Raw genomic sequence first — 13217 nt, 5'->3', positions numbered from 1 at the left:
AATGAAGTAGATGATACATCTACGTCTCACTATGTGAAGTGATGTGTCATGACCTGAAGAGGGCGATAAGAGTTTTGCCCAAGTTGAAACACATAGCAAATACAGAACATGGGAATATGGCCCTACTGTTTGCTGAAGATAGCCATTGCTTGGTCTAGTCACTGTAAATGTGTTGTATGTACTCCTACACTAGGGTTGCCACCTATGTCTGACAAAAACACCTGGACTGAAAACTTAAACCCAATAAACCTTTTGGTTTGTATGCAGTGTTATATCTCATTTGATGCACAGGAACGTTTTTTCGAACCAGATAAAAAACTGGGGCAATCGAGAAAAGCATGACTACAGGTGGAAACACTATCAGTCTATCACGCATGCACGGACACACGGACGCACGCATGCACACGCACGCACACACATACACACAGGGACAGACAACAGTGTCAGTTCAGTCTCAGGGAGAGGGGCATCCCCAAACCGGGTCCTTATTACATTGTATGTAGCCTATTGGATGAGTGAGCCTTCAGATGCCTTTGTCCCAGTATCAACACAGTTTCACTCATGGGATCTTCACTTGTAAATGACAAGCATCCCTCTCTCTCACACACACACTCTGTGTGTGTGTGTGTGTGTGTGTGTGTGTGTGTGTGTGTGTGTGTGTGTGTGTGTGTGTGTGTGTGTGTGTGTGTGTGTGTGTGTGTGTGTATGTGTGAGAGAGAGAGAGAGAGAGAGAGAGAGAGAGAGAGAGAGAGAGAGAGAGAGAGAGAGAGAGAGAGAGAGAGAGAGAGAGAGTCACTGTTGCATTACACCCTAGCCTCGCAAGCCATCCTACGTACTTCCGCCAAAGGATTGGCTCCACCACTGTAGTCTGACCGTGCTTCTCTATGGAGTGCCTGGAGCAGTAGAATTTTGATAGCAACGCCCCCCCAGAAAACAGCCAATAATCGAATACGCCCCCCACGTGGGGGCGAAAGGGGGAGGACGCTCGTGACAATGACGTACACATCTGCGCCAGAGCCATTGGTCTGCGCTATGTTGTTGTTGAGTAACTGCCAGCGATTGGGTGAAAGGTGTCCAATAATTTTAAACCATAACTGAATGCAAACTTCCTGCTTCCTACAATCGCTTCAGAGCAAAGAAATGCCAGACCATAAATACGAAATGAAATGGTAGTATTATGGGATGGTCAGGACCAGGCTAATTACACCCAGCTTTGATCAAACAAATGGAACGCCAACCGTGTCCATGTGTGTGTGTTAAACGAATTGCATGCTATTAAAGTTCACTGCTCTTGTTTGCAGGGGTCGTACACAACCGCTTATGTCTGAAGGAAGAGAGACCAGCAATTACTGAGCCTATTAAAGCTGTCCACAGCCACATGCGCACGCGCGCATACACACAGAAACACAGACACATGCTGGATCTCAAATGGCGCACTTGTGCACTTCGGGCACTGTGTGGCACTGACACATGAACACTAAAGTGCACACGTTCACCATTTGAGATTCATTTTTTTTATCCGTACTTTCGTTGTTGTTGTTGTTGTTTTAAATTGTAATAAAAGATTAGATACAAACATTGAAAAAGCGGGGTATAGTGCACATTAATCAATAGAGGAAAAAAAACATAAATAGCCAATAAGGCAATAGTTCTTTCAGCTTTTCGGCTGTTCAGTCCTTCAAGGGAGTTAAAATAAAATTGCAGTTCTTTCTTGAAAGTGACAAAGGATGGTTTTCTTCCTCCCCATTTGCATTTGTGTATATTGTATTTTCCCATGACTATAAACAAATTCAATATAAAAAACATATGGTTCACATAGATCCTCTCTTTCAAAGAAAAGTAAAATATCTTTCATACTTAAACACCATTTGAGATTCAGCAACACACTGCATGTCTTTTTTTTGGCGGGGGGGGGGGGGGGGGTTGGGTTGTTGGTAATTCGATGAACATACCTTGAAATCACTTTTCTTTCAAAAACATATATTATTGAAGGACATTGTTACAATGTGCAATACAGTTTATTTAGTTTTATTCATACTTTATCAGAAAAAGAGTCCTGGCCTAATTCAATGGGAGCCCATTGGAATGCATGTACAGAAGGAATGTCACTGTATGCATGTGGAAATTCATTTATTTGTTAATATTATACCATATAACTCATGAATTGAGGTATACAAATAACATAATGTTAAGAAAGTTCATGTTTTCAAGTTAAAATTATATAATAAGTGCAAATAGAGCACTATGTAACTCAATGGGAGCCCATTGGGATGCATGTATAGAAGCAGTGTTACTGTATGCATGCTGTTGCCATATGGCAACAAATTAAATTTTGCCTTTTACAGAGAAAGCATAACTTTATATTTGGATTAAATGATGAAAAATGAAAGCTTACTCATCCTAGATTGATGTTGAATTTTATTATGATGAAAATATGTCTTGAAGTTTGAAAACTAACTATGTATTCCCACTTTGGCGTGACCTTTAGTGTGGAGCATCCACATGAAAGGGGTGGGAAAACAGGATTTCCTAATTAGGTAATGTCATCAAACTGACAAATATTTCAAACTTAAAGTCGCATTTTCACCCACAATGGGGAAAGTGGTGGATATTTGTCATTCTCTATTTAAAAAAAACCCAAAAAGAATTTGTTGCCATATGGCAACGCCATAGGACATCACCACAAGATGTCAGGAGAGCTATTTTACTTTAGAAAATACATTCATATTTTATCCTTTAATCAGACTTACATTGCTATTTGCAAAGACTCCAACAAATCACTCACAAGAGAAAAACAAACTACATATTTCATGTATTTTTTTTTTTATTTTTTTTTTTTTTTTAAAGACAATGTTGCTCGGAAGTTACATAGATATTGACATTATAGTAATCGTCAGATATTCACAAGACGCATTCCAAAGTACTGAAAGTATTCATCACCCAAAAAAAGAAAAGACATTTTCAGTATTATTTACATTAACAAATTATTTTTTCCCATGACGAAAGCCAGGATGAAAGGGATGAAAGGGATGAAAGGGAAGCATATTTCTGTTGGTTGCATGTATAAACTTTAACTAGAAGTATTTTTTATCCCACTAATATTGTAAATAGATATAGATATGAAAATGGACCACACAGGTGGAAACATGTGGAAACATCTAGAATGTTAAAAGAGAAAGATTAGATAGAGCTGATTGTAGTCCCATTTCATGAGATGCAGACAACTGGTTCTAGAGTGCTGCTGTGATAGAGAAAGATTAGACAGCGCTGATTGTAGGCCTATTTCATGAGATGCAGACAACTGGTTCTAGAGTGCTGTTGTGATAGAGATAGATTAGATAGAGATTACTATGATTTCACAGACGGACAGTTCTAGTTCTAGTCTAAGACAGCAGGAGGAGTGCTGAGATGTGCACGCACACACACACACACTTCCATGAGATGGCACCGGAGAACAGGTGGAGCCGTATTGAAGTCGGTACCCAGTATCCAGCTCTCTCTCACTGCGGAACGGCACTCCAGGTGCTCATTTTGTTTAGCCTAATTGATTATGCAGCATGCAACACATACACATATCACCACCCTCAGCCAACAATCACCTTCATTGCACACTGATCTTCACCTTCATACAATTAACTCTAGTTCTGTTATCCACCTTAATGATTTGGAAATGAATACACAATAGATCTGGTTCCGCATGTCTCTCAGGGCTGTAGCAGCAAATTGTGGGCCCTGTGTACAATCAGCTCCAATGGGGAACCCCTCTGCCATATACCTAACTAAAACAGACACTGTGTGGGCCCCCTATAGCCTATACATGGGGCCCCGGTGACTTAGTCACATTTACCCCCCTGTATAACACCCCTGATGTCTCTGATCTTGACTTTTGTTCTGGACTTTCTAATCCACAACACACACACGCACACACGTCTCTCTCTCTCTCTCTCTCTCTCTCTCTCTCTCTCTCTCTCTCTCTCTCTCTCACACACACACACACACACACACACACACACACACACACACACACACACACACACACACACACACACACACACACACACACACACACACACACACACACACACACACACACACACAAGGAGTATACTACGAGGTATGAAGGGCCAATGTCTGTTGTCACATGTGTGCAAGGCCAGTCATGGTGAGGTTACGAACTGCTTAACTGATGTTCCACTCTTACTGAGGCCCTCACTGGTTCGATCCTCAGACGAGCACCCCTACCACCATTAAAGTATGGAAACACTCTCTCAGTAAAATTGTGTGTGAAGGTGTGTAGGTGTGTGTTATTATCAGGGTCAGTGAATGTCAGCTTTCCTCTGTCCCAGTCCAGCTGCACTCTGATCCTCTGGAATTTCTGCTTAACTGTGAGGAGAGGGCCAGGCTGTGATGTGGCACATTCTCCATATTTATCATCTTTATACCCCACAGTCCACTGTCCACTATTGTAGATGCAATCAGTATCCCTTCCTCTGGAGAGACTCTGCCATCACACCCACTTGCCACCATGTGTTCTCCCCAACCTCCACATCCCAGCAGTGTGTCCCTGAGTTAAAGCCCTCAGAGCCCAGCACACTGGCATACTTATCAAATCTCTCTGGGTTATCAGGAAGCTGCTGTATCACCACGTCTCACACTGGTCAGGTCCTCAGACAGGATGAGTACTGGGTGTGCAGTGTTGGGATCCAGAGTTACAGGAGCTGCAGAGAAGAACACAGACACATGACATGAGTGTGTGTATAGGGGATGTGCATACAGTAAATGCAATGTGTGTGTGTGTGTGTGTGTGTGTGTGTGTGTGTGTGTGTGTGTGTGTGTGTGTGTGTGTGTGTGTGTGTGTGTGTGTGTGTGTGTGTGTGTGTGTGTGTGTGTGTGTGTGTGTGTGTACTCACTGTATTGAACAATCTCCTGCATCTTCTCCCAGACTCTGAACTTCAGGTTTCCCAGGTGCTTTGCCACATAGATCAGAGCTCCTGAAAGCCTCTCTGGATCCTGCAGTGTGCACTGGGCTCTGGAATAACATTCAGGAGTCAGTGCTGCTGTGGGTTTGGGTTCAGAACCACAGACAAGAGAGAGACAGGAGGCACATCACTCACCTTTCCACTGTGCTCTTGTAATTCTGGAGGAGAAAAAAGTGACTACACAGTGAATATGTTGAATACACAAATAATTCACATTACATTTTACACACATAATGTCTATTCATAGGTTTGTTTGAAAGTTACAAAGTTTTTGTCTTGGTGTGTGTGTGTGTGTGTGTGTGTGTGTGTGTGTGTGTGTGTGTGTGTGTGTGTGTGTGTGTGTGTGTGTGTGTGTGTATGCGCGCGTGCTCGCGTGTATGTGAATGTGTCTGTATCGGCCTATGTGTATGCACGTGAATGTGTACGTGAATGCATGCATATAACTTGACTTAAAGGACGAGTTCAGTCAATTTCAACACGCAGTTGTAATGCTCACACTACCCTGGACTTGTCAGTACAGGATTTTTAAATTTTTTTCTTCTTCTGCCTTTTCCGAGATCCTGGTCATTGTAATGAGGGCAGCGCTTTGTTTACATTTCAAAAAAGCATTTTTATTTATTCTCAAAAACAGCCGAAAGGTTACACAACATCAGCAGACAACTAGCAAACAGCGGTACCTTTTGGGAAAACAAAGGAGTAGGCCTATGTTAATTTTGAAAAAAATGTAAACAAACGCTGCCTCCATTAGAATAGCTCATATCTCAGAAAGGGCTGAGCCGGAAAATGTGGCATCACCGGGTACTGACAAGTCAAGGGTAGCGTGAGCAATACAACAGCATGTAATTGACTGAACTGGTCCTTTGAGTTGTGCTCACCTGAAGGAATGTGACATCATCAGCTTTTATCTCCTCCTCTATGGCTCTGATTGTGTCTGAAAGAGATGAGATCACTCTGCTCATCTCCTCAATCTTCTCCTTCATCATCTGACTCTTCTGCTCCTCTTCCTCCCTCAGTGCAGCTATCCTGGCTGCCTCTTCATCTTGTAGAAACTGGTGAAGCTTCTTAAACTCCCGTTTGATCTGCTTCTCTGTGTGTTGAGCTTGGCTCTATATTAAAATGCAGAACAGGACACAGAATGGGATTCCTGTAATAAAAATGATCTAATACAAACATTCATATTAACTGATTTCCCTCATTTTACCGTGATATATACTGCTGTTTGGTCACAGATGCATTTTGCTTCTTCAAATGTCTTCATTTTCTTTTTCAGGGGCTCCAGTTTCCTCTCGAGTTCCTCCTGAAATACAAACAGATTTAATACTTCTACAGAAAGTTGCAGATAGCACTGAGCATTATTGTATACTATAGGCAGTGATGAGTAAGGAGGAGATCAGTGACGTGCGCTGGTGTTTATGGCTGGTGAGGCACTGACTTTTCCAATATCAGATTTTCAAATATACAGCTACAGTATTAGTAAATATTTGCCAAATAGGCCTACCGATAAGTTTCATATGTCATAGCTCTCTTACTATAAGGTAGGCCTACACATAGGCGGCGCTACAGCAAGACTGTTGGGGAAGCTTAAAAAAAAAACAAAAAAAAAACAAACAAACAAACAAAACAAAAAACGTCATCGGAGAAACGGAACATTTCCATGCGCAACTGCAACACATATCCATTCTGGCTATTATATGTTAAAACGGCTTGCCATATGCACGTGCCGTGCGCCAATGGAACTCTCAAACGCGACAGGTCCACACACACGCACACACACACACACACTGAAGGCAGGGGAGGAAGACGGCTAGTTGCCAGACCATGGACTATTATCTCCCAAAAATGTCTCGAGCAATCAAATCATACACCCGAATGTCCACACCTTTGTTTCTATTGACATTTTCATGCGCTATGTCACTCTACCTCCATCAGACCGGTATCAAAACTCGCAATCAAACTCGCAAAACTAATGACGAGGCAAAATGCGCACACACCGGGGGGAGACAGGAGAGCAAAGAAGCCAGCTGATTGACCATAGGTATATTACCATGGCCAAAAATATCATATTGGTCTATCATATCCAACAGACATATCAGATGTCAGTTTTGCAGCCCAAATAATACAAATATGCTGTGATTTTGAATTTCTAGTTGAAGTAGCTTGTAATGATGTAGTTCGCTACATTTTACAGATGGAGCTAGCTTAATATTTCTATTGGATGTAGCTTGTCTAGTGGAGCTAAATGTTAGCTTACTACTAGGTTCTACAAGTAGCTTGCGCAGCCAGACACTGTTCTCGCTGCCTCGCACTGTACACTGTTCACTCCACTCACACGCAGATGCCCAACAAACACAAGCGAATCTACACACATCACATTACATATGGTAACTAAACCACCCGGGCAGCCCACCATGAATTCAGGAAAGGTGTGCATTTTTGAAAGTGGTGCTTGGTGACAGGATAGCACAGGTGCTTTCCTTTTGAAGTGAGGGCTAGTTAGACGGAAGACAAGTAGACAACATCGATAACAACATTGCCACCAAATAGTAAACTTAGTGCTTCGGCGAGCACATCAGGGGGAAAACGGATTTCCTACCTTATTCTGTCCTGTTAATTCCTGTTACTTGAAGCTCTTAGTTTCGTTATGAAATCCACTTCCATGGTAGCAGTCAAAGTGAACAAGCTAGCCAACACTAATGACACGACCGACTGAACTTCAGATTCGCTATGACGTAACTGCCAGCAAGACTCTCAATGCCAGAATGAGATTGAGGCTAGACTGCTGCTGGCCTCACCACTGTATCTTTCAGTGGGCGTTATGCCAAAGCGTTCAGAGTAAAGAAATGATAATCACACGTAGAAAATAGTAAAAAATTATCAGGAAAATGAGGGCACACCATACATATTTCTATTAAGTGTATAAAAACGTTTAATACAATATTACCAGGTTGCATACACAGAACGAGCAAAATGGTGCATGCGCTCAAGCTTGTTAACGAGGGATTGCGCAATCCGGCTTGAGGCAAACTAGGAGTTGCTGCATCTCATCATTCTCATAGGGTTGGTGAGGCACTGCCTCCCCTGCCGTATTGGAGCGCACGTGCCTGGAGGAGATCCACTCCGCCTTTCGGGCCCGTTTCTATTGACGGGAGAATACGGAGACAGCCTGCATTTACAAGCAGTCTCTGTACTGTATGTCTGTCTGCATTGTTTGGTGTGTGCATTGGTGTGTGTGTGTGTGTGTGTGTGTGTGTGTGTGTGTGTGTGTGTGTGTGTGTGTGTGTGTGTGTGTGTGTGTGTGTGTGTGTGTGTGTGTGTCTGAGAGAGAGAGTGACTGACAGTCATTCATCCCATTCCTATTTCCAGGGTGACTGCACCCTTGTTCCTGCAAGCAGTGTCACAATGTCTTAGATAAGTAGTTTCTACTTTGCCAATGTTGTTGTATTGACATATTGAACTGCGTCTGTTGAGTTAAAAGGGATAAGTTGTTGGTCCTTGGGTGACATTCCTCCTCACTCCCTCTGCTTGCCGTGATAAGGCTTAAGCCCTGCCCCATTTACCATTCACATTTGGTAAACAGTAGCTACATGTTTTATGTGTTGCAACATGTAGAACCATGCCACATACTGTATATGTTGTGTATGGGTTTTGCAGCCACTGGCTGTTCTAGCTTTTTTTAGGAACAGGGGCCACCATGGGGCCAAATGTAACCTTCAGGGGCCAACAGGGTCACCAAAATCTGATATCCAGTGATGACGCGGCTTAGATAAACATCAATTCGCGACAAGGCAATACACACATTATCCAGCAAGTGGCAAGAAAACATCATAGTCTTAATAAATTAAATTACCCATCATAGCCTCATTGTTAATAGGCTACCAGCCTTGTTGGTTTTGTTTTGTGTATTGCATACTCTAATACATCATACCTACATATTGCTCATTTTTCAAACTTACTTTTCTACAGTATGCTGAGAGTAAAGTACTTCTACGCTACTATCCAAATACCAGTGGCGGTTTTGGGGGGTATGATGTTGGTAAGCACAAATTCTGTAACCAAGCCAAACTAGTGGGGTCTCCCCCAGATGAGATTTTTTTAAAATAAAAACGCTACTAAGTCATTCTACCACGTTGCATTTGACATCCTTCACTCCACGACTTGAAAATACAATCCAAATGTTCGCGTTGCATCTTACAGCAATGCATTGAACAGAAAAACACATCACTGACGGTCATCATTCCAGAAAGGGTTCTTATTCTTACTATGTAGAACTAATAGAAATGAAGTCAAGAGTGGCCACCAGCATGCCGTTGCGACCAGGGTACACTCACTGTAGCCTACACCAGAGCTGCTAAAAACTTGCGTAGGCCTGCCGTTAACTTGAAAACCGGCTACGGTAAAGACAGACACCAGCCCTTCTGAACAATTGTGAAGTGAACCCATGTATGGATGAGGGAGTGAACCCGTTCCTAAGCCGCAAGCTTCATCAACAACCAAACATGTTACCACGGACAAATATAACCTTACCTTAAAATGCTGTCTTGACCGCAGAAATCCCAAACTTTCACTTAATCCACACGTTTTCGAAATTATTATCCACGTTCCCGTTTGTAATCCATGTGATATCATAGCTAATCAAGAAAAGCATATTGTGCTGCCGTTTAGCTATTCTCTTCAACTAACTTATCTGCATATTATTCATTCGTTTCTTCTTGATATGTCCCAAAGTTCTACTCCATGATGTGTCCACATCCAAAACACAAACGTTTCTTTAAAACTTTGATTGCAGTTCAAATGTGTTGTCACTTCGAGATTATCATAAAAGCAACTGGCTTCAGTAAAAAATGTAAACATCACGTCTGCCTGAGCTCTACTTCCTGAATCCAATGTAAACGTAAGGTGTCAGATCGAGTTATGATTCATCAACTCATCTGTCAATCATATTTTCCGGTGCGCTATTGGTATGAGCACAATCAAAATGTGCTTCAAAACGTGGCGGGGCATCGGCGGAAAGCCAATTAAAAAACAGATTCTCTGCCATTGACTCCAAGTCATTTAGAATTTGTGCTTCATTTGCTGTAGTAACGTGTTTCACCATCGCTGTTAAACAGTGTTTCTCGATAGCCACTGTGGTGTCGCTGTTTAACCAGTTTTATAAGAACCGCCAGTAGCAGACAACACAGACAGCTGAATCACGTCAACAGGATGAAATTCGGATGTCGCGTTTGTCGCTTTTATATTGGTAAGCCGTGCTTCAAGTGCTTACATTAAGAACCGCCTCTGCCAAATACACAAATGAATAATTCAGTATTCCTTTTCAAACTTAAATAAAACATTATGAATCAGTAACATTTGCAATACTTATTATTTTATTCAATCTATGTGCATGAATGACACATCAAACATAGTCAACAACATATAAGATAGGAGCAGATAGCAGTGTTATCGTGGCTGAAACAAAAGACCTCCAAGACTTGCCACAGGTCTAAGTAGTTTGATCATAAAATGCTTTGAAAAGCATGGGCTGGAGTATCATAACAACTTAGTCGGTCATGGCTATGGCAGAAATGCTGTTATGACTGGAAAGCCCTCTTGCGTTTGCACACAAATTCAGGATGTGGCAAAATGTGCATATTATGTACATTATAAGGCTCATCGCTTATATCTTGTGATTGTGGATAGTGTAAAATCAGTGACTAAGGCCGGTTGTTTTTTAAACTCTTGCATAAGTTGCACAATTTCTTGTCAGGATCTTACGTGCATACAGAATGGCAGGATGCTCTGGACTTCAAAATGTCTGCAGAGAAGCAAATGGAAGAAATATGTTAACATATTAAACATTATGCAAAGATTTTTTTCCCTTTAAATTAAAGTATTGAACTGAACATACAGTGTGTGGTTACAACAGCAAGAGAAGAGAATCATCACCATTATGCCATCACTTATAATCATTTTTAATTGCTGAATTAATCTATGTATGCATGTCTGTCTACAGATGTGTGCATTGCAATATATCGGATCTGTGAAATGTAGGCCTATATTATATGTGGCAAGACCATCATTTTCTTTTGGAAATCTAGATCAATACTGTACTTCTACTCTTAATATTGTTAAGCAATGAATAGTTGTCAACTGACAAACTTCAACAGGATACTGGCTGGGCATAGGCCTACATACCATCAGGTCCAGGTGGTATAGCACAACTGGTCTTCACTGGCTCCTCTGCTGCACTGGGACAGGTCTACAGAGCAAATGGAAAAATAAAACAATCACAGTTAGTGCAATGAATTAGTTGTGGTCATCTCGATTTGTTGAACAAACAGGTCAAAGCTATTGCTATCCAACCAACAAAATAACAACTTGTGATTGTGATGACGCTAGCCTAACAAGTGCAGTGGATTACTTAGTTAGTTTACAGATGCTTACTAAGGTATTTTCTTTTTCAGGTTTTAGGTCAGGTAGACACTGTATTCAGGGGCAAGTTAAAGCAGACAGGCGAATTTAGACATTCTAACATCTTTCTCATAAAGGACTAAACACAGGTAGCCCACGTATAGGAAAGTGTGTTAAAAATTATAGTGGCTAAGAATGTTTACACGTGAAATACAAGGTAGCCTAACTTAACACAAACGAAGCTATACAAAAGGCTGAATGACCCAAGGCTAAAAGGCATTGCTAACGATGGTTGATTAGCATAATTCACACCTTTAATTTGCGATTTCTCTAGAACTTAAATGGACCGTTTTTATCATCACTTTCCACCTTCCACATTTGCAAACTGCTTTCAACAGGTCGATTGGAAACAGACAATGATTAGAAAGTATGGGTGCAGTATCTAAACCTAAACTTTACAACAAACAAGAAGATTTGACTCACCAAATAACAAAGTCAGCTTGTTAAACTTCCATCTCGTTGCTGGCTGGCATTAGGTTGACAGAATTGTTGCTCCTCTTTGATCGATCCACTTTCTTTGCTTTGATTCGCGTGGAAGGGGAGTGGTGGCCGTTCATCACAGAGTTTTTTAAGGAGGCAGGTACAATTAGTGCAGCGGCTAACCAAAACAATCGTTCAGTTTGTGATACAAGCATGAAAATTGATACACATGTAGCCAAAGGCATTCTAAAAAGAACTGGATATGGAGCCATCATGAATTTTCAACATGGCGGCCATATCAGCCATTTTTCAAAATGGCCGCCAGCAACAACAGTTTTCTTACGGGTAATGGATATAAGATGACATTTTAGACATATTTACCATTCATACTGCTTGGTAAATGTCTTAAAAGTTTGAAATTTAATTTAAAAGTTGCCATGAATATTCAAGATGGCCGCCATTTTCAAGAAAAAGGCCATTACCGTTACGGAGCTGAAAACAGTGTGAAATTTAGAACGTTGCTTCCTTACGACCAGGGCTGGACTGGCCATCTGGCGTACCGGGCAAATCCCGGTGGGCCCTCGCGTCTTTCGGGCCCTCGAGGCCCCGAAATAATAATAAAAAAATATATACATTATTTTTTTTGTCTGTGACGGTAAAAAAAAATGACACATCGGTGCTCATTGGATGCTTCTCTTGAGGCACATTGGCTTAGTCCAATGAAATGCACTGTTTATCCAAGGCCCGCCCCTCCCTGCAGGCCCTCGCTCGACCCAACTAGTCTGTGTCTGTCAGCAGCAGCATCATCCGAAGTTTCGTTGACTTGGATGGTGGCTATTCGGTTAATAAAAACTCTGGTGGTGGAGCGGAGGATACAGGACGCTATATGGAGAAAGAAAGGACTGGCTATGAAAATCGCATGGAAACGCGAAAGCAAAAACTAAATTAAAGAAAACTGAGCAAAATGTGCTAAATCACTGACTTGTTCAAAGCTTAAAGCACCACCAGCTCGAGCTCTGGACCGGTAGCTCTCGTGTGGCCGTGGGAGGTGGTGCATCACACAGCTCGACCTCAGTGGGGCCACCGGTGCATCAACGAGTGCAGGTGCAGAATGAGGCGGAGGAGAGGCGGCGGGGCTCGGGAGATGGTTCGAGCAGGGGAGATACAGACGGATACGAGACGTGACCCAGGGAGAGAGGTAGCACCCCCCTCAACACACTCAGCTAGCCAATGCATTGTAGCTATGCGCCGCTTCGGCGTTTCGTAATTCCCTATCCCCTTCATTAGCTGAGACCAAATTGTCATGCTGACCTTATCAAATCAGTCATGAATATTTGTATCCATTTGATAAATGTCCATGCACTTGTC

General features: G+C 42.1%; 1 long non-coding RNA gene and 1 pseudogene across 1 annotated transcript; both read right to left on the bottom strand.

Annotated features, from left to right (window-relative positions):
• Nucleotides 1-4168: 4168 nt before the first annotated feature.
• LOC134460517 (zinc-binding protein A33-like) lies at nucleotides 4169-8321 on the bottom strand (annotated as a pseudogene).
• Nucleotides 8322-10394: 2073 nt separating this feature from the next.
• On the bottom strand, nucleotides 10395-11993 carry LOC134461109 (uncharacterized). Its single transcript, XR_010037225.1, has 3 exons — nucleotides 11853-11993; nucleotides 11154-11217; nucleotides 10395-10773 (listed from the first exon to the last, which is right to left on the bottom strand). It is a non-coding gene; the product is annotated as an uncharacterized LOC134461109 (long non-coding RNA).
• Nucleotides 11994-13217: the final 1224 nt, after the last annotated feature.

This window comes from Engraulis encrasicolus, chromosome 13 (genome assembly GCF_034702125.1).
Source record: "Engraulis encrasicolus isolate BLACKSEA-1 chromosome 13, IST_EnEncr_1.0, whole genome shotgun sequence".
Classification (NCBI taxonomy): domain Eukaryota; kingdom Metazoa; phylum Chordata; class Actinopteri; order Clupeiformes; family Engraulidae; genus Engraulis; species Engraulis encrasicolus.
Note: the sequence above shows the minus strand (reverse complement) of the source record. Positions and strands in the feature narration are given on the sequence as shown.